Consider the following 25,853-nt stretch of genomic DNA (forward strand, 5'->3'; position numbering starts at 1 on the left):
TTGGCTGAGCATAGTTCATGTTAGCCTTGTGTTTAAACGTTCCTGCTGCATTTGTGTTGTGCGTTGCCTTGCTTTGCTGTCTGACCCGGCTTGACTGCGAACTCTTCTCTGGATACTGACCCCTGCTTGCCTCGGACCTTCCGTACATCTCCATCCCTGACCACGGCACTCAAACTACTATCCCCCTGGCTCCTACCTTTTGACTACGGCACCCCGGACACCGACTACTCTATTTCAAGAATTCGTGAATGAGATTTTTCAAGACCTCAATCTTTTTGTCATAGTCTATCTTGACATTCTTATATTCTCTAAATCTCTCTCAGAACACATCCATCATACCAAACTGGTCCTGTCTCGCCTTCGGGAGAATCATCGCTATGCTAAACTAGAAAAATGCATGTTTCACCAAACTTCTACGGCATTCCTATGCTATATTATCTCAGACTCTGGATTTTCCATGGACCCTGCTAAACTCGAGGCAGTACTGGAATGGCCACAGCCTACTTCTCTGAAAGCGATTCAACGTTTTTTTAGGATTTGCCAATTACTATTGCAAATTTTTCAAAAATGTTCTTCCATGGTAGCTCCGATCACAGCGTTAACTAATAAAGGAGCAAATAACTCTTCCTGGCCACCTGCGGCACTCCAAGCCTTTGATTTACTCAAAAAAGCTTTTGTATCTGCACCTATCTTACGTCACCGAGACCCCAAATTACCTTTCACCCTGAAGGTAGACACATCTGTTGTTGGGGCGGAGGCTATTTTGTCTGAGCAATCACCTCAGGCCAAACTACACACTTGCGGGGGTTTTTTTTTTTCTAAGAGATTTTCTTTGTCGGAGCAGAACTATGACGTTGGCAACCGGGAGCTTCTTGCCATCAAGCTTGCTTTACAAGAATAGAGACACCTGGAGGGTACTGAAAATCCTATCGCAATTCTCACTGATCATAAAAATTTGCTCTACATAGAAAGCGCCTGCCGCCTTGGAGCCCACCAGGCCTGTTGGTCACTTTTTTTTCACTCTAGATTCAATTATGTTTTCTCTTATATTCCTGGGTCAAAAAAAATCTGAAAGCTGATGCACTGTCCTGCCAGTTCATGGTCGAAGAAAAGTCTGAAGATGTATCTGAGACTATCCTTCCTTCCAAATATATTATTTCTGCCAATACTTTTGATGTCCTGGATGACATCTTGGCTTCTCAAACGCACATCCCTAAAGGTCTAGAGGTGCTGGATGGTTGTCTGTACGTTGCTCCACAATTTCGTAACAAAATTCTAGAATGGGGTCATTCATCTAAGTCTGCCGGTCATCCTGGTACCAGAAGAACCTCAGATCTCATCAGGCGAACCTTTTTGGTGGCCCACCATGTTAAAAGACATTTAAGAATTTATCAAGTCCTGCTCCATCTGCGCTCAAAATTAATGCTCGCAACAAACTTCCGGGTCTCCTACGCCCACTGCTAATACCGGATCGCCCCTGGAGTCATCTCTCTATGGATTTTATTGTTGTGCTTCCCATTTCCAGGAGAATGAATACCAGTCTGGTTGTCGTTGACAGATTCTCAAAACAATCTCATTTTATCCCTCTGAAAGGTTTACCTAACTCCGCTACCTTGGCAGATATTTTCATTAAGGAAGTTTTTCGTATTCATGGGGTATCACTGACAATAGTATCCAAACGTGGATCTCAATTTATCTCAATTCTGGCTTGCATTCGCCCAAAGAATGGATATCTCTCCATTTTTCCTCCAGGGTATCATCACCATACCACTGGACAGACCGAAAGGACTAACCAGACCTTGGAAGAGTATTTACGGTGCTTAATTTCCAACGCCCAAGATGACTGGGTGGATTTTCTCCCATGGGCAGAGTACGTCCGCAATTCTTTAAGGAACGAATCTACACGAGAATCCCCATTCTTTATCAGTTATGGATTTCACCCTGCACGGCTCCCCATCACTACTTCCTCCGGGGTCCCAGCAGCAGACAACAGAATCAATTTTTTACAGGAATCTTGGAAGAGGATCCAAAGGACTCTCGACGAGGCAACTCGCAGACAAAAATTTCAGGCGGATCGTTATTGTCGCAAGGTGCCCGACTTCAAACCAGGCGTCAGTGTGGCTTTCTTCTAAGAATATCAGGCTTAAGACACCCACCCTCAAATTGGCCCCGAGGTTTCTGGGTCCATTCCCTATCCTGGAGTGAATCAATCCGGTCGCATACCGTCTTCAACTCTCCTCCTCTATGAAGATACCCTCAGTGTTCCATGTGTCTCGTTTGAAGCCTGTCTTTCAAAGTTTTCAATTTCCAGATTCTTTTTCTATATCTAAACCTGTGATCGTACAAGGACAAGAGGAGTACGAGAGAGTCCATCATTGATTTCTAGAACATCTGGAGGGGCAATCCAGTATTTGATCCTTTTGGAAGCGGTTCGGACTCCAGTCCTGAATACCCCACCACCAAGTACACACTCCCAGTTTGCTTAGGCGCTTCCATGCCTCTCAAACCATATTTGACTCGTCCTGATGCCGCTCCTCAAGGGGGGGTACTGTAAGGAATCTGGGAACACGTCCTCTGCGGCGTGTTCCCTACTTACCTGCTGCTCCACAAACCTCCGCGCTTCTTACAGAGCACGTGCGACCACTGAACTTTCAATATTTCTACGGAGCTTGGTTCCGCCCCCCGCTCGCGACACTTGCACCGCTCCCCAGCTAGGGGTCAACCTTCATTATCACTCCCAATGTCTCCTGCACCTCCCAGCCTATCCTTGCCTCCGCAGAGGCCGCTCCTCCGCTCTACCCCCCTGTCTTTGGTCACATCCCTTTATTTATGCTCAGCCATTCCCTTCATTCTTTGGCTGAGCATTGTTCATGGTAGCCTTGTGTTTCCACATCCCTGTTCCTGCTGCGTTTGTGTTGTACCTTGCCTTACCTTGCTTTGCTGTCTGATCTCCTGTGTACCGACCAGGCTTGACTGCGGACCCTTCTCTGGATACTGACCCCCTGCTTGCCTCTGACCTTCTGTACATCTTCATCCCTGACCACGGCACTCGAACAAACTACTATCCTCCTGGCTCCTACCTTTGACTACGGCACCAGACTACTCTCCTGGCTCCGACCCCGGCAAGTATCAAGACTAATCTATCTTGTCCAATCCCGACCCAACGACCTTGACTAAACACTCTCCAGATGCTCCTCCGCTGCCTTGGGTGGCGCAGTATTTACTTTCATCAGCAATGATTCCAGAAGGGTTTAAAACCAGCATCTCTTAGGGTCCAAGTGATCGCATTTGGTGCATTCTATCATAAACCTATTAACTTGGATCCTATGGCCTCTAGAATTAGGCCTACCTCTAGGATCCTGTTCCTTCATGGGATCTGGACTTGGTGCTACTGCAACTCTTCTTCCTTGTTTGAACCAATTCTCAAGCTCCCTATGAGACTACTCACAAAGTAGTTTTCCAAGAGGCTACAGCACCGTAGGGTTGGAAAGCTCCAGGCTTTATCATGTCGCAAGCCATTTTTTCAGATACACCCAGGATAAGATGTTCAGGACTATCCCACAGTTTCAAACCAATGTAGTATAGGACTTTAATATCAATCAGGGAATTGTAGTCACTTCATTTGTGTCCAAACCTTATACAGGATCTGGCAAAGAGTGACAGTGGCATAAACTGGATGTACAGAAAAAAGGGACACTCAGGCGCATATAGAATGTAATGAAGTTGGTGGTATACCAAGTTTTCCTCAGATAAGAAAAAAAACAAGGTAAGTATATAAAATAGAAAATATACTAAAATTAACACAAAAAGAACTCCCAAATGAGGAAGTAATCAAACAGAAAAACCTGTGACTTTATTGAGCTTTAAACCCGCATTAATGCATTCATAATCACAATAGAATATAGCTCAATTGGAATTGGGTCTCATAAGACGAGACCCTTTCCAATGTTGCAACTAGTTGCCTATAATCATGCCAGCAAAAACAGGAGAAACAAAAATATTGGACTACAGTCGCACCCCTACAAAAATTGTTCTCCTGTATTCAGAGATAATAATGTTGCAGTCCGTGTTAGACGTTGATATCCAAGGTAGCTGGGACTTAATGGTCTAAAATTCCTATGTATTAACCTCCTTGAGGTCCGTCACAAGGATTTACAAAGTCTCATGGAGGTAATTGAAATGCCGGAATAGTTGTAGCAATAAAGGTTGTGTTAAGCTGTTGTATAAGGAATGGATGATAATTAAGTGTAGGCAATATTGATGCTGCTTATGGAAAATATTGTGAGTATTGCCGTCAGTACCAATATATACACAGAATTTGCTTCTCGGATTTTTAGCAATGAAGGCACCAACCTCCTCTGTTGGATCTAGTCTGATTTTACACTGGAGTCTGCTTATGGTACCTGCAGATTTTTCCAAGTGTGATGTCACTTTGTGTATGGTTACCTTTTTCTCCTCGGCTTTGATGCTGTATTATACTCACATTTTAGTAGTCTCCCGCAGCTGCCCCGTAATCCTCCATTTCTGCTGATACTCTTTATCCATCTGCAACTAGATTTGCCTCCGACAGTATTCTTGGGCTCCTCGCTGGAAAGTGCATAGGATGTGTCCCGCTCCTAGCGCTGATACACCAGGCAGGTGGGGCACCTTCTCCTCAGTGATTTATTCAAGCGCCACACTGGAACAAGCAGGAGATACTCCCAGTCTGTCATGCTCCTAGCGCCGATGCACCAGGCGTCTCCTCGGTGATCAGTTTTGGCGCCAAGATAAACGAGCTGATCAGTAAAGCAGTGCTCATGGGTCCATCAGTCACAGCTGTTCCACCCTATGCGTTTCACCACAGATTGGCTTTATCAGGGGTATCAATACCCCTGATGAAGCCAACCTGTTGTGAAACGCCTTCCTCGCCACCTTTTTCATATCACTTCACTCTTTCCCCCTCTATTCCCCCTCTGTCTGCATGTATTTCTCTTCCCCCCTCATTCACTGATTTTCTCACCTTCCCCTTACACACACTACCCCAATAATGATTACCCCCCACAATAATACAACTCCCTACAATACACACAATACCCCCACATTATAATATATCCCCCACAATACACACAATATAATACCACCATACAGTACCCCCCACCATACACACAACCACCCCAATAATCTGAAGCAAAACTAATCTGTATCTCTGCACCTCCCTTTCTCTCCCTCTCTCCCCATGTAATTGCCCTAATATGGCATATCCATATTAGAGAGACTCCCGCCTCTGAGGTAGGTTAGTAAAATCCCCAGTAATTCATACCGGTACACAGTGTCGGCACTTACTGTTTTACCGGTATGGCGTACCGGCCTGCTTTCACCTCTGGTAAATTTCCTAATTTTTTTTTTTTTTATTGCTTTCAATAGAAATGCGTTTTTGATGATACTTGTAATTTAAGATGCATGTTTAATCTTAATCTTTAGGCTTCAGCTATGGCCATAACGGCGTACTCGCTATTTCATAAGAAATAGTAGACATATATTTAGTTTTGTTTAGTTACCTAGAAATCATATTCTGCGATGTATAAATAATGTGTACATTCATGCTAAAAACTGTTTATCTTTATTGCATTTTGTAAGAACTATGAATATTTGACCGTTTATAATTTTAAGGGTTTTGATTATTTAAATGTTAAATTGTAGTAAACATTGTGTTCCTGTCTGTATTTATAATTTGTTGTAGATTTTTAGACTATATATCGTCATGCATGGATGACTCTAAAAATGACTGTAAAAATGAATAGATTATGGTAAAAATGCTGGCTCTGTAAAAATGAATAGTTTATGATAAAAATACCTAGGAATAGCCAGATCCACTTCTACCCCTGAAGATGCTTTATTAGCAAAACGTGTAGGGTTTACTGCGGTGAGAAGTGTGAGAACGGGCAGTCAGTCCATCCGTAGGGAGAAGAGGCGTTAAACCATATGGGACTCTCGGTGATGTTCTCAAAGGCGCAGCCAGGAGGACACGAAGAATTCGCATTCCATCTACAGTCCCTCTATCAAGCCTTCCATCTATCTGTCCCTCCCACTGATATGCCAGTACAATTTGAAACTTAAGTGCGATTTTTAACCATTTTTTTTTTGTATTTTAAAAAAGGATATATGATGTCTTCTGTCTATTATAATGATAATTGCCAGAATATATCCATGAAAGATATCCCATATACGTCTATACCCTAGGGGTGTGCAAGCGAGTGCAACATTTTTAACCCACTACATCTTATTTGTGTTGTGACATATATATATAAAAAAAAAAAAAATCCCCTTTTACGGTTTCTGCGCGTAGATCACATGGAACTTGACACTGTGCAATTTTGTGTGGGGTTGACTACTTCTGTGTGCAGCATTTACAGAGAGGGAGTACAGTCAAATTGTTTAACATAGTTTTATTGCATTGATTACCCTTTTGTTTCTTCTAGACTTTGCGCTATTGTGTGTGTGTGTGTGTGTGTATACTCACACATTCTTCCCTCAAATCCTTCTCACTGCTTCAGTGGCAATGGGTGTTCAGGAAGATGTATAGTGGCGCTTGTGCTGGTAGGTGTAACCATACTATTATAGCTTGAATAATTTTCTTGGGGGTACTTGCCAACATGCAAATGAGGCCAACATAGCAAGTAAGGCCGTAACCCCCAAATATGGAACACAGAAAAAAAAAAGCTATGGCCTACATTCTCCAGAGGCTGGAATGTCCCTGGGCTTAATGGCGTTCAGGAAGAAGACATGAAGCCAAAGGGTGCCAAGAATCCCAGGAGTTAAACAAACGTCGTCATTCAAACCTAAATCTAGTTACCTATAAGTGCCAGAATCTCCAGTGAAGCAGCACTGCAAGAACTGGAGGTTGAAAATATTAAATGAAGGATATTGTTGACATTAGTGAAGTTAGAAGAAAAGATGAAGGCCTCATTGATCTCAAAGGAGGCCCCACCTCGTCTATTACAGAGGTACATATAATGGCAGAATCATCAGTGGAGTATGCTTCTTTGTTAACAAGAGATGGAGAAACCACATAAGTATGAAAGCTCATCAGAAAGCGCAGCCAGAATAGTCCGTTGACAAAGATACAGGGTTCAAATAGTCAAAGTATGTGCTCCAACATCAAGTCATGCAGACCATGAAGTGGAAGACTTCTACCATGAAATCAACCAACTTAATAAAGGAAATTGTCATCTCAATATAGTCATGTGAGATTTCAATGCAACGATTGGAGCCCATAAAGACATCAGTTGGTAAGTATGGTTTCGGTGACCTGAATTAACGTGGTGACAAATTGGTAGAATTTGCAGAATGTGAATACTTCTACATGACTTTAATCTTCAAGAGGAATCCAGATAGAAAATTAACCTAATGGAATAACCAAAAGAGAGACCATACCGCTCAGCCTATTACTAGTAACAATAATGAATAGTAACAGGGTGCTATAGGAAAAACTGAAGCTTATTAACAAAGTGGGTCCCAAGAGAACCCGTATCGGGTTCTCTTGGGACCCACTTTGTTAATTAACCCAATGGAGTCAAGAATAAAATTGACTGTCTATATCCTAACTAACGTGTGATTAAATACTGTGTACTTGGGAAGGTATTTCTACAGCAAATTGTAGACCTTGTTGCTGGCCAAGTCCTGGAGCACCCCAGATGGCTTATCTTGGGTGATTTCAATGCCTGGATCGATGATAAAAATCTCAATTTGGTCAAGACCTCTTCCACACTGAGTGCTCTCGGCTTCACACCACTTGTTTGCTCTGCTACCCATAGAAGTGGAGACGGACTTGATCTTGTTTTGTGGACAGGTTTAGAAAATCTCTGACCTAACAATAGACTTGGTTATCTGGTCAGATCACCACTCAATTTTGTTCTAAATCACCGCTCACGCCCCAAATAGGCCCTCTCCCGTGGAGGTGACCAGGTATTGACCATTGAGGGGTGTGACCCTCCCAGGCCTGATGACAAACGTGGATTTCTCCGACCTATTAAGTGCTTGCGTGGATTCCAGTGCTTTTGTCGATTTTTACTACAATAGAGATTTGGGGGATGCAATGGATATGATCACTCCTGTTTGCATAAGACCCCTCACCTCACCCTACCACACCACTTGGTTTGACAGTTCTATTAGGGAATTGAAGAGGGGTCGCAGGCTTTAACGGTGCTGGTTGAAGTCTTGGAGGGCTGAGGAGGAGCTAAAACTGACATCACAAAATACCAGTCCACAATTACTAGTAAGAAGTTGGAGTTCCTGTCACGTGAGATCATTGTAGTGAACAATAGACCAGCTAAGCTTTTCTGCATGGTGGAGAGGCTCGGCAAACCAGCATGTCTGTAGTCTGGTGAAGCATTTTTACAGTCCTGTTTGATGGTTTTGCACTCCCCTTCTCTGATAAAGTAACCTCCATCCGGGCTGAGGTCTCAATTGTGTGCTATCTTAGAAATATCAGGGTTCTAGACATGAAAATGCAGGTTCTCTGGCTTTATGGAAGACCTTGTGCAAACAATCCAGGACTTGCGTCCCTCTACCTGTGATTGGGACTCAGTTCCAAAGCGCCTTCTCTTAGGCTGTTAATGTAGTCAGCCCAGTGTTTGACAAAATAGTCCTGTGCTCTTTGCAAACGGGGATCTTTCCCAAACCGCTAAAGGAAGCAGTTAATCTTCTTTAAAGAAAAAAAAAAGCCTGAATTAGACCCAGATTGCATGGCGAATTACAGGCCTGTATCAAACCTGCCTTTGCTAGGAAAGGTTATTGAGAAACTGGTGGCATCCCAACTGGAAAGCAGTCTAGCAAGCTATGAAATGTAGGACCCATTCTAGTCAGGATTCAGAAGGCTGCATTGTCCTGAAACTGCTCTGGTTCATGTGCTAAATGATCTCCTGGTGGCGAGAGTCAGGTGAGTGTTCGTTCTTGGTACTCCTTGACACCTCTGCAGCATTTGACACTGTGGACCATGGGATCTTAATGGAGTGCCTGAAGGATTTCTGTGGACTGGGTGGCACCGTTCTTAGCTTGTAGGTTAGAGTATCTTCAGGAGTGTAATGCCCCTGTCATGTGGAGTGCCACAGGGTTCTATCCCATCTCCTATGTTGTTCGCAGTGTACATGCTACCACTAGGTAACATAATCAGACGGCGTGGCCTGGGTTATCACTGATATGTAGATGACACTGTAGATGACACTCTTGTCCTTTGCACCAGGCACTATCGGTCTTCAATAGATGATTATCTGAGTTCCTAGAGTTAATTAGTTCCAGGTGGTCGAGGTTGAATTCTGATCAGGCAGAAGTGTTCGTGGTGGATGTTCACTGTCGGAAGACAACAAGACTGCAACTAGGTCAACATTGGCCTTCAGCTTGGGTGCTCCCAGCTGCTAAACTCTGTCCATGTACAGAATCTTTTTGTTGTCCTTGACTGTGACTTGACCTTTAAACATAGTGTTAGCCATGATCAAATCTTCATTCTTCCACCTAAAGAACATAGCCAGGATTAATCATTACCTCCCCACCCCCAGAGGATCTTGCTACGCTTGATCATGCCTTTGCGCCCTCACACCTGGGCTACTGCAATGCGCATTACCTGGGTCTTCCAGAAACGGAGCTGCGCCGCCTGCAGCTGGTACAGAATGCTGCGGCCTAGTTGTTAACTAACTAACCAGACCCGTTCTTGCCACATGACACCTGCTCTCCGTTTTCTGCACTGACTGTAAAATGGCAAATGTATTTAAAGATTGGCTTGTTGACATTCAAAGCACTAAATGACCAGGGTCCCAGCTATCTGATAGTCTAATACCTTACACTCCCATTCGCTCACTTCGATCTGCAGATGAAGGATTCCTAACAGTTCCCAGAACCCCCTAGATTTCCTTTGGTGCACAAGCTTTTAGCCACACTACTTCCACTTTTTCAAACTGTACAAAGCAGATTGTTCCAGAGGCCCCCCTCTCTGGAAATCTCTAAAAACATGCTCAAGACCTACCTGTTTACCATAGCATTTAATTAATGAATCACGACCTGTCCGGCATTTAATAGCTACAGTAACGTCCCAACCTGTATTATATCATTCCTTGTGTTTGGTCTTGTTTACCGTAAATGTTTCCCCCCCCCCCCCCCCCTTTTTTTTTTTTTTTTTTTTTTTTTTTTTGAAACGGTGAAGTGCTTTGAGTCCCATTGTGAGAAAAGCGCTATATAAAGTTATTATTATTTTTATTATTATTATTATTATTATCTGTTTTGACACAATGAATGATCACCATTTCGGTTCGCGGCAGATTGCATCTGAATGCAAAGTTGCAAAGAAGAAGAAAATTATTTTAAAGACAAAAACAATCAACCTCAATAACCTCCTAGAATAACAGCAGAGAACTTCAACTAGAACGGAAAAATCTCAGTTTTCTCAAAATGCATGGGGAAACTTCAACAACTAATAATGAAGAACATATGAAGTTTGTAGTTGAAAGTGCAAAAGAAAACTGGAGGAATCCATAACAAAACAGGAGAAGAAAATATCTGAGACAATGAGGTGACAAGAAATTGATTATGCAGTACGGTGCAAGACAATTTGCAAACATATAACTGAAGATGTAGGAAAATGTAACTGACATGGTGAAAGACTATTGAAGATTACAAAAGCGTCTAGAAATCAAAGCAGCGACTTTTATGGTTGGAAAGAATCAAATCGTTGCACTCAAACAAGATGGATTAACAATAAAAGACCCACTTATCATAAAGAGAGTTGAACTTCTACATTAAACTATGTGAACATAGATTGCTGCATAATCCAGCAGGGGATAGGTGACAAGAAACCACCAATGATGTACCATGCGTCCTTCCAAAATTGGCAAAAGCGATACAATTCATGAAGATTCCCAGGGAAGATGGAATTCCAACAGAAATGTTGAAAGAAGCTAGGGAAGAATTTGAGAAAAATGTCCTTGCAAAACGCTTTACAACCTGCTTGAAGAACAGGAAATGCCAGAGCAATGGAGTCATGCCATAGTTATCCTCATCCACAGGAAAGGAGACAAAGGCGACCTGAACTACAGACCAATCGGTCAACTTCCAATAACAAGATTTTTACGATGATGTTCACTAATCGGCTACAACAGACCCTGGACGATGCACAGCCTAAAACACGAGCGGGATTTCGCAGTGGATGCAACACAATAGACCACATCCAAGTCGTACAAGAAGTGATTTCCTGAAGTAGTGAATATGATCTGACACTCGTTTTAGGATTTGTACATTACGAAAAAGTATTTGATTCTGTCTAAACTTCAGCGGTCCTAGGTGCATTAAGAAGACAGTGTTGAATTTACGAGAGTGCCACATCAACCATTGGATTACATGAAGATACAAGCAAGATAAGGATCAGCAAGAGAGCACGACAGGTAGACACCATGTCGCCAAAGCTTTTCACTGCAACCCCTGAATTGTTCACGACATTAGATTGGGAAGAAAATGGAATCAAAATCAACAGTGACTATTTGTCACCTGCGATTTGCAGATTACATTGCTGTTTTTTGCCACACGTCCAGAAAACCTCCAACAACAAATTGGAGAACCACCCTCAGCTGCCTCTTCTTCCTCCATCTCACCTCAAGACGTTGCTGACTATTTTAAGGAAAAGGTGGAATCCATACGTCAGAACATCCCCTCTGTTTCCTCCTCCCATCCTACACCTCTTCCTAAGTCTCCTCCTGCCTTCCTTGACTCTTTTTTTCTGCTGTCTCAGAGGAGGATGTGTCACTGCTGATCTTTTCTCCCGCAACCACTTGCCCTCTTGACCATATTCCCTCCCATCTCCTAAAACCTCTTGCTCCTATAACCCCTACGCTCACACACATTTTGAATACCTCCCTCTTCTCTGGTACCTTTCCCTCCTTCAAACATGCAACAGTTATACCATTACTCAAACTGCAAGCTTGACCCTACCTGTTTCTAATTATCAACCTCCTGTCTCCCTCCCGCCTTTTTGCCTCTAAACTCCTTGAACGTCTTGTATTCTCTCGCTTGCTCCATTTTCCCAACACCTATTCTCTCCTAGATCCTCTACAATCTGGCTTCCGCACTGCTCACTCCACTGAAACAGCACTCACTAAAATAATTACTGACACCCATGCTGCCAAAGACAAAGGTCATTACACTCTGCTCATATTACTTGACCTCTCAGCCGCATTTGACACCGAGGACCACCCTATTCTCCTTTAAAGCTGCAGTTCAAACTGCCGTTTTAAAAAAAATAATTATTTTTCCCATTCAATATGTGCATCAATACAATCTGCACACTTACAAGAGATTAGCTAAACTGCAGATCGATCCGTTCTCCTGTAATCAATCGCTTTGCTCAGGGTTATTTAATTCAGCATTATGGGAAATGTAGTTCTGGAATATGATTGACTGGGCAGTTACTAGATACAATTGGTGCACTGCTAGAGAGAGGGCGGGGCTCAAGAGCCAGAGCCTATCAGAAGGGGAAGGGGGTCGTCACTTTGGAAATTCTTCTTACAATAGAAACATTAAAAATGTCTTTAAAACATTTTTATTTTAATGCTACAAGTATTTTCTCATAGTACAGAACAGATTTTTTTTTTTTTTTTTTTAAATCACACGTAGGATATTGCTTGAACTGCTGCTTTAACATTCTCCATACTCTTGGTATCATAACAAAGCTCTATCCTGGATCTCCCCTTACCTCTCCCATCGTACTTTGTGTCTCTTCTGCGAACACCTCCTTCTTTATCTCTCTGTGGGGGTACCCCTGGGACCTCTTCTCTTTTCTCTGTACACACTTTCTTTATGGGACCTAATCATATCTCTTGGGTTTAAATATCACCTCTATGCTGACGACACACAAATTTACCTTTCAACCCTTGACTTACACCTGCTCTACAGACCAACGTTCATGAATGTCTCTCTGTGATATCATCCTGGATGGCCCTCCGCCACCTTAAACTTAACATGGCAAAAACAGAGCTCCTCATACTTCCTCCCAAACCTGGCCCTACTACCCTCACCCAGTAGCCCAAGCACTCTGCCTAGGGGTACTCGACTCCTCTCTCACATTCAAAACGTATCTAAAACCTGTTGTTTTTTTCTCCGCAATATTACAAAGATACGCCTTTTCCTCTGTTGCTCGACTGCTAAAACTCTGACTCAGGCCCTCATTCTCTCTCGTCTCGATTACTATAACCGCCTGCTGTCCGGCCTTCCTGCCTCTCACCTGTCTCCCCTACAATCTATCCTAAACGCTGCTGCCAGAATCGCTCTACTCTTTCCTAAATCTGTCTCAGCGTCTCCTCTGCTGAAATCACTCTCCTGGCTTCCTATCAAATCCCACATCTCGCACTCAATTCTCCGTCTCACTTTTAAAGCTTTACTCTCTTCCCCCCATCTCAGTCCTAATTTCTCGCTATGCACCATCCTGACTCTTGCGTTCTGCTCAAGGATGCCTTCTCTCTACCCCCTTTGTATCTAAAGCCCTCTCCCGCCTTAAACCTTTCTCACTGACTGCCCTTCCCCTCAATACCCGACTAGCACAATCTATCCACCTTTAAAACCCACCTTAAGACACTTAAAGAAGCATATGAGTAGCACAGTGGCCAATATACACATGATACATAAGGGCTGGGACCCGCTGCGCCCGTGTGCGCGGGCGGCGGCGTGAGCTCAACTTACCATTCCTGTTTGAACTCACGATCGGGTCCCAGTCCCTCCTCACTTCTAACTTGCTACATGCTGTGACGCGGTAGCCAGCAGGAGACACGAGAGAATGGTGTTCTCTTGCGGCAACGCGTCACATGGTACGCGAAGGGGCCAATCATAGACTGGCTCCCTTCAACGAATGGCAAGCCAGCTATTGTGTGCTTGTGTGTGGAGCTGCTGCAGTGCTGTGAGCCCTGCTTTGTTTTGGACCCCGCCCCCCTCCGTCATGGCCGCGCCCCCTCCCGTCATGGCCGCGCCCCCCCGACCCGTTTGGCCACGCCCCCGCTCCAAGAAAAGCAGCCTGTAGACCGCAGATCGCGGTACAGCGAGTTGCACGCGCCGCCGGCAAGCAAGCCAGCCGTGCGGACGCGTGCAACGGGACCTCAGCCTAAAGCTTTGCCCCCTGCAGAGTCACTTACCAGAACGCCCTCTTACTGTGTCTGTACATTCTTCCTAACAATTAGATTGTAAGCTCTTCGGAGCAGGGACGCCTCTTCCGAAATGTTACTTTTATGTCTGAAGCACGTATTCCCATGATCTGTTATTTGTATTTGTTATTTATATGATTCTCACGGGTATTACTGCTGTGAAGCGCTATGTACATTAATGGCGCTATATAAATAAAGACATACATACAACTCACCGAAGCAAGTAAGAATGTGTGCCTCCATATGAATCTCGGCAAGACCAAAGTGATCAACAAATGTTCCAAGTCTGCAAACATTGAAATAAATGGAATATAACTAGGAGTCACTCTACCTTGGCTGGAAAATAACAATGAATGTGAACTTTTCAGTCTAAAATCAATAGGAAAATTAAGATTGTATTGAACGCATTTGGAAGAAACAAGACAATATTTCAAGGGAACCGTCCACTGTCCAAGTTTTTGACCAGTGTATTCAGCCAATGTTCACATATTGATGTGAAACTTGGATCATAAATGCGATGATAATTCAGAAGCTTCAGATAACACAAACGTATGAGGAGATGTATGATGGGTATTATCTGAAGAGACTGGAAAAAGAATGAATGGGTTCGGGAGCAAACAAGTCTGTGACATCACATGGGTGAAGAAATGAAAATGACTCGACATATCGCAAGAAGAAATTATGATTGTTGGAGAATGATGGGTACTGGATTCCAAGAGAAATTTAAAAGACCAAGACGACCAAAAGTAAGATGAGGATGAAATCGGAAAATGTTGGAGCAAAGTGGAGGAGAGGTTTGTATCCCTAGTTCCTGGAGGATCATTGGAGAGGCCTTCATCGAGCAGTGGATTGACACAAGATGTTGAGATATAGATAAATACGCCAAAAAATAACAAAGTAGGCACACCTGAAATACGTGCACTTGTATCATTCTAAACTAAATGCAAGAATACTTCACCCAAACCCAGCTGCAGGAATAAGAGTACACAGCACGGTGAGGCTGAGGTCCCAGTAATTACTACAGCGCACGTCTCGGCATGCGCTGTGCGATTAAACTCCGCCCCCCAGTACCTCTGGTCCCAGTTGCTACCCTGACGCGCAATTTCCTCCTGCTCTGCACGACAGCTTTTCAGGGAGGCAGGGGAAATTGAGTTTACTCCTAGCGATGGAGGCGTGGCCACGCCCCCACCGGCAGTTTACCCAATGAGGGCGAACCAGCCGCGTGACGTGATGGCCACGCCCCCGCAAATCCCCGACCACGCCCCCTCCCGTCGCAAGCTCCCTCTCCCCGCAGATCGCGGTTAGCGTTGTGCACGCGCCGCCCCTCCTCTCCCCCCCCCCCCCTGCCGGGCGCGCGTGTCACAGTCATGACTGGAATTGCAGCCTGAGGCAAGTGGTCACACAAAACATTAGTGTAACATATTCATAACCAACATTTTGGTCCACTTAAGGACCTTCATCAGGGCAAAGTACAGTCACAAAAAATAGGTGCAACTATACAGTAGTGTCGAACCCAGAAATAAAGTACAGAAAGCCAGCCAAACTCAGGGGCCACGGCCACTAGCAGGGCGTTTCTACGCAGCTAGTAATACACAAACCACCGGTGTCACTCTGGTGAATGCATAAAGTGAGACAGATCGTGGGAAACATATATACAACTGAACCACATCGAGGAGTAGGGCAGACTAGATACAGTCAAACGAATAAAGTATCAAAAGCAGTGTGTTAGCAAGTAGTACAGTAATGAAACAGAGTATTTAGGGGAATAATCGTTAATATTTGTCTAATGCTATTACAAATACATACTTGACACCGGATGTGTGAGCATTCAATACACCAGGGGAGCGCAATCTTATTTTCCCTGCGCCCCCTTGCCGGCTGTTCCCCTCTCTCCACACGCCCCCCTCTTACCTTGGCGTCATGACGTTGCCATGGCAACGTGACGTCATTTGATACCACGTTGATATGGTGACGTGTCTCTGGAGCCAAGGTAAGTGCAGTTTACAGAGGCCTTTGCCGCTTCACCGGCATTAAATTAAGTTCCTTCGGGAACGATGCGCCCCCGCTCACAGACAATCTCGCACCCCCCCAGTTTGCGCACCGCTGCAATATACCATGTGCTGCACTGTAGATCCAGATTATGTATCCTAAGTACATTATGTAAGTAGCAAGACTGTCATAGCAATTGGTTCCCCAAAGCAGGATCACGAGTACAAAGTGAAAGTAGGCTCCAGAATGACAAGTGGTATAAAGCCTCAAATGCTCATAAAGGAGCGGAGGGGTCCTACTACATGCTGGTGTTAATGGGAATCTGCCCTTCCACTAACCTCTATGGTATTCGAGCAGAGTGCCACGTGTCTGTGTCCCTGCTGGCATGTGCAGAGTTCTGAATACCTTTCGCCACACACTACATGGTACATAGTCACACAATGTATTCACTGCTTGTAATCCTCCAGGGAACCTGTGGTGGTCCCCACATTACATAGTGCCAAATACCAGCATGTGCATGTACTCGAAAGAGATCAAGTATGAAAGCACACAATTAAACAAATGAAAAGCATGTTGATACTTCCAGGAGGTACCATTAGGCTGTATCATCCACTCTACTAGCTACTTGCTGTAGTGACCTGGGAGATATACACTTCATCGTGCAACACCAACATTTATATGATACATACTTGACTGGTAGGGAAAATGTATAATGGGTACTGGGAGGTCACATACAGGTGTAACATTCACTTTACTGGCTGCTACAGGCAGCAACCTGGTCCAGTCCGTATGAGTAGCCTAGGGAGATCCAAGGCATACCCACTATTCCTTTTTAGTGGTTGTCATTTAGGGATAGTCCAAGGTATTATGCACATGGGTATTTTAGTTTCACAGTTCATCTTTCGTGTATGCGCCATGGCACCCCAATTGATACCAGTGTCGCTCTTCCTTTTAGTAATCAGCATTTGTAGTACTCCACAAGATCATGCACATGGGTACCTGGTCATACAGGTCATTGCTTGTATACGTGCCAATAAATCCCAATAAATATCAGTGTTACCTAGTAGACGACACAATCCAAACGAGGAGATGCGGAGCACTATGAGAACAAGTGAAAGGCTACGAACCTGGTGTTATTAAAAATATCCTTTATTGATCCAGCGACATCAGAGGAAGATACATGTGCAGCTTATTACCTAGTAGATGGTTCATAAGGATGATGCAGGGAGAGGGAGATTGGTGAGATACGAAACATGTAATCCACGTGTCATGTTACAACAAGCATGCTAATTTGAAGTCTTCATTTAATCTTTTAGGTACAAGGGTATTGCGTCTGAACATCAATTTAGCCTCAAGTTGGAGCAATGTATGTTTTCTGGGGCCTCTTCTGGTCAATCTTGTCACGTGGGAAATCGGCAGACACCGTAGGATTGAAAGATTGTCCCCTTTCCCGAAAAGGACGTGCCACCGGTTGCGTCTTCAAGTCAAATAGCAGAGCGATGGAGATCGATTCCCTCTTTGAGCATCCTTGAGGTTTTCACAACATAATATAGCCTACATGGGCATCTAATAAAGTAAACTACAAATCTTGTTCCGCAATTAATAAAATGTGTTATTTAGAGAGTTGTGCCTTCGTGCGGGTGTGAGTATGATTTGCCCTTGATCAGGTTTTGGTGGCTTATGCATCCATGACACTTGAACATACCGGGGGGGGGGGTGGAGAAAGTGAGAGTTAGTCAAACACGGTTTGGTTAATATACTTAAATAAGTAGGGAAGAGGGAAGGGATTATACTCCCGCATCAACCTTAATGTATAATTGAAATAATTAATAAACACTGAGGTGCAATAGGAACAATAGAGCCATACTAAACAAAACAAGAAAAGTTCCCCTGTTGAATGCTCTCACTGTGATGTATATGGTGTTAATCTTAAACCCTATAATTAATAATAAAGTAAAAATAATTATAGAAAGGATTGGTGTTGGCAAGTCTATGGCCAATCCACAGAAATAACGTTTTAACGTAACGTTATTTCTGTGGATTGCCCATAGACTTGCCAACACCAATCCTTTCTATAATTATTTTTACTTTATTATTAATGAAAGGCTTTTAAAGATTAATACCATATATATATATCACAGTGAGTGCATTCAACAGGGGTACTTTTCTTGTTTTGTTTAGTATGGTTAATGTACTTGTCAATTGGGTCCGTTTTGATTAAAAACAAAAAAAAACTACGGGTCTTACCATGCTTGTAGCAGAACAAGGGCCCAATTTGTGTCACTTGCCAAAAGATGCCAATTATTTTTTATCTTTTTTTCTTGATCATGTTCATTCAATGCCTTACTGAACGTACTGATCAAGCCGAACCTGTCATTCTTAGCATCTAGTGGTTCCTCCACAGCTAAGAGGTCTCGCCTATCGATAGTCAACTCTCTCAATCGCCCGGACTTCACCTAAATTATATCCTCCATCTATGAATCATTTGCCCAAAGATTCTTGGATTAGAGGTAATTTATTGCTGTCACTGATAGTTCTAACTACTCTCAATAATTAGAGTATGGTAGTCCTCGCTTAAGTGGCCCTGAGTGATGAGTAGAGACCAGTAATAATGTATAGCCATCAGTGTCTTTGTGCTAGATGCGTGCCCCCCCGTGAGCATGGTTATTGAACATCATGTTCAAGAACTTAATTTGTATTTTCCCGAATGCTATGATTAACCTAATAATCAAATCAATACTGTTCAGTTGGTCAATAAAATTAGTCAGTAATGAGTCAGAGCCCTGCCAGATCATGAAAATGTCATCAATGTAGCGTTTGAAAATTATGATGTACTTGTATCTAGCATTAGCTAGAATTTACATTACGTTACTAATAATCAATGAAGAGGTTGGCATATGATAGGGTCATGTTTCATACCATCGCTGTGCCCCTCAGTTTTAGAAAGGCCTTTTCAAATGTATTTATTTTTTAACGTCAAATCAATTAGTAACATCATATGCTCTAGGAGGAACCATATATAATTGGTTGGATGCGAGATGCGCTCGTATTGCATCCATGCCTGATTCATGGGTAATGTTGGTATAAAGGCTTGACATGGCAAGGGTGCCACTAAGAGTAACTTGTGTAATACAACTGATTTTGTCTATATTATTGATGAAGTCAGTAGTCTGATATAACGGCTCATTCTGGAACCATGGACTGTAAAAAATACCACAAATTGAGGCGGGTGCCAAGACCGGATCAGGGGAACACATACTCGCACCCACACGATGGCACAAAATAAAAAAAAAGGGACTTTATCAATTGTGAAATTAGATTTGTGGTTTACTTTATTAAATTCCCATGTGGGCTATATTGTGTTGGGAAATCCTAAGGATGCTTAAAGAAGGAATCGATCTCCATTGTGTTGCTATTAGAAAGGCCTTAAACAGTTATTGTTGACCTGAAGATGCATCCCGGGCACAGCATTTTCGTGAAGGGGGCATAATCTTTCAACCATACGGTGTATGCCGATTGACCATGTATCTAGACTGAACAGAGGAGGCGACGGGGAACATAGATTGTTCCAGCTTGAGGCTAAATTGATGTTCAGACTCCATCCCCTTGCACCTAAAGTATTAAATGAAGACTTTAAATTATAATGCTTGCTGTAACATGACAAAAGGATTGTAAAACATACAGGACACCTACAAGCTCATATTGAACCCCCAAAATAACCACAACATATATATAAGCGTATATGTGTCACAGAGGAGTGTTACTGAGCATGGCAATATATATTTAAAACCAGAGACAGAACATGAAACACAGACAGAGCTCAGTGCTACATCCAATGAAACTTATACACGGTACAGTGCCTAAAAATATATTTAGATATCTTTTGAATGGTTAAAAGCTCACTCCATTGCATCTCCCACTCTCAGGGGAACTTGCTTGCTGGCAGGTTGATTGTGACACATCTAATACAGAGTGCTTTTCCTGGTAATGTACAGGTTAATAAGAGCTTCAATCAGACTTAGAACTTCAATCAGACTTAGAACTGTGCAAAAAATGTTGACAGATTTATTATAAATCATTCTTCCTGGTAATGCACAGGTTATTAAGAATTTATATTAGTGTTAGGTACCCTTGAGATGTGGTCTGCCGTGTAGGGGCTCAAGGGCTTACAACACTTTGGCCAAAGAGTTAAACTAAAAGACCATTTTATTCAAAAGATATCTATATATATATTTTGGCACTGTACCGTGTATAAGTTTCATTGGATGTAGCACTGAGCTCTGTCTGTGTTTCATGTTCTGTCTCTGGTTATAAATGTAACATGATGACATCGGGACCCGTGGATTACATGTTTTGTATCTCACCTTCCTCTCCCTGCATCATCCTTCTGACCCGTCTACTAGGTAACACTGATATATTTCGGGATCCATTGGCACATATACAAGCAAGGACCTGTATAACCAGATACCCATTTATACGATCAGTGGCGGATTTCCTGAATTTGCACCGGGGCGGCAAAAATGTCTGCCCCCATAGAAAGAGGCCGTGCTTGGGCATGATGGGAAGTTCCTTACCTGCTGCCACCTCCACCTTCCTGCTACCTCTGCCCCCTTTCTGCAGCGTCAAATGACGCTGCGACGTCACACAGCGTTGCGTTGTCAAATGATGCCGTGTTGCCATGGCAACGAGACGACGTGTTGGTGACGTAAACGAGGTTGCGATTTTGAACAAGATGGAGGGGCGGCAGCAGGTAAGTGCCTAGGGGCGTGGATCTGGACATCCGCCGCTGTGTATGATATTGTGGATTACTACAAATGCTGATTACTAAAGGAGTGATGCTGGTATCTATTGGGGTGCCATGGAGTATATCTCTTGGTATCTACCTAGGCCACTCCTATGGATTAGACCAGGTCGCTGCCTATAGCAGCCAGTAAATTGCATGTGCGCGTGTGTCACCTTCCGGTACCTATTATATATTTTCCCTTCCTGTCCAGTATGTACCATGTAAATGTTGGTCTTGCAGTCTATATCTACCAGGTTGCTACACCAAGTAGCTAGTAAAGTGGATGGTACATCCTAATGGTACCTCCTGATAGGATCAATTTTCTTTAATTTGTTCGATTGTGTGCTTATACACACACACCACGTGCATATGCTGGGATTTGGCACTATGCAATGTGGGGACTACAGGTTCCCTGGAGGATTGCAAGCAGTGAATACATTGTGCGATTATGAATACCATTCAGTCTGGAGGCAGAAGATATACAGAGCTCTGGTAGACACTACGATACGAGTCGGTCAAGTTCGAACCTATATATTTGCATCTGTTTTTTGTGACTGTACACTGTCCTAATGATGTTCCCTACGTGGATCGAAACGTTGGTTATGGATATGTTACAATAACGTTTGGTGTGACCACTTACCTCGCAGTGCTGCCCTCTTATTCGTGTGTGTGTGTGTCATCATTAGCCCTTGTTGATCCAATGGATGAAGGCCTCAAGGATCTTCCAGGTAGTGTGGTTACAAGCCTCTCTTACCATATTGCTCCAACAATTTTTTTTTATTTCATCCTCCCATCTTACTTTTGGTAGTCATCTTGGTCTTTTAATCTCTTGGAGTCGAGTACCATCTTTATCCAATGATCATTTCTTCTTGAGCTATCCGGCCCACTGCCATTTTAATTTCTTCATCCTTTTGATTTCAAACCCATTAGTTCTTTTTCCTATCACTTTATGTAGTACCCAGCATACATCTCTCCATACTGTTTTATTGTCGGAAGCTTTTGAACTATCTTTGCATCTTGCGGTTCAAGTTTCACATGCGTACTTGAGCACGGGCACAATACACTGGTCAAAAACGTTCCTCTTGATGCACAGTCGAAGATTCCCTTGAAATACTGTCTAGATTCTACCAAAAGCGTTCCATCCTGTCTCTATTCTCCTATTGATTGAATTCAAAAGGTTCACATCCATTGTTGTTTGCCGGCTAAAGTATACAGAGTCTTCAATCTCTTCTGCTTCAATTCCATTTATTTAGATCTTTGCAGACTTGATACATTTGTTTATCACTTTAGTCTTATTGGGATTCATATGGAAGCCCACATTCTTGCTTGGTTCAGCGAATTCTCCAGTTTGTTGTTGGTCTTCTGGACTTGTGGCAAAAATAACAATGTAATCTGCAAATTGTATGTGATGCAAATATTCACTGTTGATTTTAATTCCTTTTTCTTCCCAATCTAATGTCTTGAACCATTTTTAGTGTTGCAGTGAAAAGCTTTGGTGACATGGTGTCTCCCTGCTGCACTCCCTTTCTGATCCTCATCTTGCTTGTATCTTCCTGTAATCTAGTGGTCAATGTGGCATTCTTGTACATTTTCTTTATAATAGCAGTGTACGCTTCTTCAACACTTTGTCTTAATGCATCTAGGACTGCTGAGGTGTAGACAGAATCAAATGCTTTTTTTGTCATCTAAGTTGAGTGTTGGATCGTATTCATTAGTTTGCAAAATCACTTATTTTATGACTTAAAATGTGGTCCATTGTGTTGTATCCACTGCGTAATCCCACTTGTTCTCGAGGCTTGGCAAAGGTTATCTGTTGTGGCTGATTAGTGAGTATCTTCGTACAAATCTGGTATGTGATTGGAAGTAGACTGATTGGTCTGTAGCCTTGAGGTCTTCTTTGTCTCCTTTCTTGTGGATGAGGATAACTATGACATTGCTCCACGGTGCTGGAATTTTCCTCTTCTATACGCAGCATGTAAAGAGTTTTTTTTACAAAGATTTTTTTTTCTTTCTATGTCTTCTCCAATTTCTTTCAAGATTCCAGTGGTAATTCCATCTTCCCCGGGAGCCTTCTGATTCTTCACGGATTTTATTGCTTTTGCCACTTCTGGAAGGACACATGGTACATCTTTGGTGGTTTCTTCTCGCTTATCCTCTGCTGGATTATGCCGTTATCTGTGTTTGCTACAAGTGCTAAACTCTCTTTTATAAGTGCAGTTTTCGTTGTTGATCCATAGTCTTGTTTGAATGCAATGATTTGCTTCTTCCCAACTATAAGTCTCTGCTTTCACTTTTTCAAGCTTTTGTTATCTCCAATAGTCTTCATCACCATTTCACAGCAAAATGTTTTCGCATCTTCAGTTATACGTTTGCGGGTTGTCTTGCGCAGCTCTGCATATTCAATGCTTATTCCTGAGTTTTTTTGGATTGCTTCATTTTCTTGTCTCCTCATTAGTTGTTTTGTCTCATCAGATATTTTATTTATCCTGTTTTTTGTTAGTGATTCCTCCCGGGTTTTTTTTCCTGCACTTTCAACTTCAATTTTCATAAGTTTTTCATAATTGTTCGTGCCCTATGCATTTTGAGCGAGCCGAAAACGATTTTTCAGTCCTAGTTGAAATTCTCTGCTGTTATTCTTGAGGTTATTGATGTTGATTGTTTTTGTCTCTTTAATCGATTTTCTTTTCAACTTCACATTCAGATGTAATTTGCAGTAAACCAATCGGTGATCACTTCTTGTGTCAAAACGGTTAAGGACTGTGCAGCCTTCAATCACGTTTATCGTTAGCTAGGATGCTCTCTAACCTTCTTGATTCCCATGAGTCCATCCCATGTCCATATACTATTTGGATTCTTTTTTTAAGCTTAAATTCGTGATGTAGAAGCTTTCATATCCTGCAAATTCTACCAGTCTGTCCCCACGTTCATTCCTGTTATCGTAACTATACTTACCAACTGATGCTTCGTCTTTCCGATGGGCTCCAATCGTTGCATTGAAACTCTCCATAACGATTTTGAGGTGACAATTTCCTTTAAGTTGGTTGATTGCATGATAGAAGTCTTCCACTTCATTGTCTTCGTGACTTGATTTTGTATTATTTGAAACCTGTCTCTCGGTCAACTGAATGACGATTCTGGCTGCTCTTTCCGATGAGATTTTATACTCCACTATGTTATTTCTCTATCTAATTTAATGATGAAGCCTATGCCACTGATTTTGCCATTATCTGTACCTCTGCAATAAAATAGGTGTCTGCTTTTGAGCTGAATGAGGCCTTAGAAGAAAAGATTAACGTCACTAAGGCCAACAACATCCCATTTATCCTTTTCACGTTCATCCTCCAGTTCTTGCCGTGCTGCTTCACTGGAGAGTCCAGCAGTTGTATGTAACCAGATTTAGGCTAAGGCCCCGCTGCCTCAGACAGCGCGCCCGCACTGCATACAGGCGGCGCGTGGAGAGGCACTTCATGCTATCTGCGGTCCATAGGGGGAGGGCGTGGCCAAAACGGGTCGGGGGGGCGCAGCCATGACAGGGGGCGGGGCCAAAACAAGCACAACAAAGCAGAGCTCACAGCGTGGCAGCAGCTATAACTATAATAAATCGATATAATAAATAGATAAACTATAATAAATGAAATAAATAAAGCTAGCAGCAAACTGCAAGCAACCTACAAGCTGAAGGGTTTAAAAGCAATATAACTGCTGTTTGCATACACAAGTTTTTCCCTCTTCCTGGTTTGAAAATTCTGTGCTCCCATTGGCTAGCACTAGCTGGCTTGCCATTGGTTGATGGGAGCCAGTCTGTGATTGGCTCCCTCGCGCACCATGTGACGCGTCGCCGCGCGGGAACACGATCCTTGTGTATCACCTGCTGGCTGACGCGTCACAGCAAGTAGTCAGCTGTGCAGTGAGGAGGGACTGGGACCGGCTCGGGAGGCTACAAGGAGATGGTGAGTAGCGCGCGCCGCCAGACGGAGCGGGACCCAGCCCTTAGGTTTCAATGACGGGTTTTGTTATACCTCCGGGAGATTCTTAGTACCCTCTGGCTTCGTGTCTTCTTCCTGAATGCTGTCAAGCCCTGGGACATTCCAGCCTTCAGAGAATGAGGCCCATTGCTTTTTGGTGTTCCATTTTGGTGGTTGAGGCCTGTTTTGCAGGTTGGCAAGTACCTTTCACACTTTAGCTGAGCATATTGTTCAAGCTTTCATAGTATGGTTAAACCTACCAGCACAAGTGCCACTATACATGTTCCTGAACACACGTTACAATTTTCCTGACACTTTTGAGGTGGAGAGGTAAGGAAAGAAGAGGTGTGTGTGTGTGTGTCACATACGGAATCATACTATATCCCACCAGAGGGGACAATTAAGTTTGCTAAATCTGTGTGTATATATACTCAGGGCTCGACAAACTCGCTCCCTCTCCCGGGGCGAGTGGATTTTGGGAGCTGGCGAGGCTGCCTCTTCTCCCCTCAGTGCCTGTGTTGCTACAGCCGGCTGCACGATCGTCCACCCAATCACAGAGCCCCGTGGCCAACAGTCCCGCCCCCCAGTGGTGATATGAGCATAGCTCGCCCAATCAGGGCTGCCGATGGGGGGTGGGAGGAGCCGAGCGTGTGTGGAGGGGATGTGATATGCTGGGGAGAGATGCTGGGGAGAGATGTAATGTGCTTGGGATGGGGGGGGATAGGTGCAGGGGAGAGATGTAATGTGCTTGGGATGGGGGGGGATAGGTGCAGGGGAGAGATGTAATGTGCTTGGGATGGGGGGGGATAGGTGCAGGGGAGAGATGTAATGTGCTTGGGATGGGGGGGGATAGGTGCAGGGGAGAGATGTAATGTGCTGAGGATGAGATATATGCAGGGGGTGGAGAGGAGATGTGATTTGCAGGGGGTGGAGAGAGATGTTATGTGCAGTGGGGGGGGGGGTGGA

General features: G+C 43.5%; 1 protein-coding gene across 1 annotated transcript in view; it reads left to right on the forward strand.

Moving 5' to 3' along the window:
* The window catches only part of LOC142502155 (transducin-like enhancer protein 1), a 75,738-nt gene that overhangs the window by 44,467 nt on the left and 5,418 nt on the right, over positions 1-25,853 (forward strand). The gene's annotated exons all lie outside the window — the stretch shown is intronic.

The sequence above is a fragment of the Ascaphus truei genome, chromosome 8 (assembly GCF_040206685.1).
Source record: "Ascaphus truei isolate aAscTru1 chromosome 8, aAscTru1.hap1, whole genome shotgun sequence".
NCBI classification, from domain to species: Eukaryota; Metazoa; Chordata; class Amphibia; order Anura; family Ascaphidae; genus Ascaphus; species Ascaphus truei.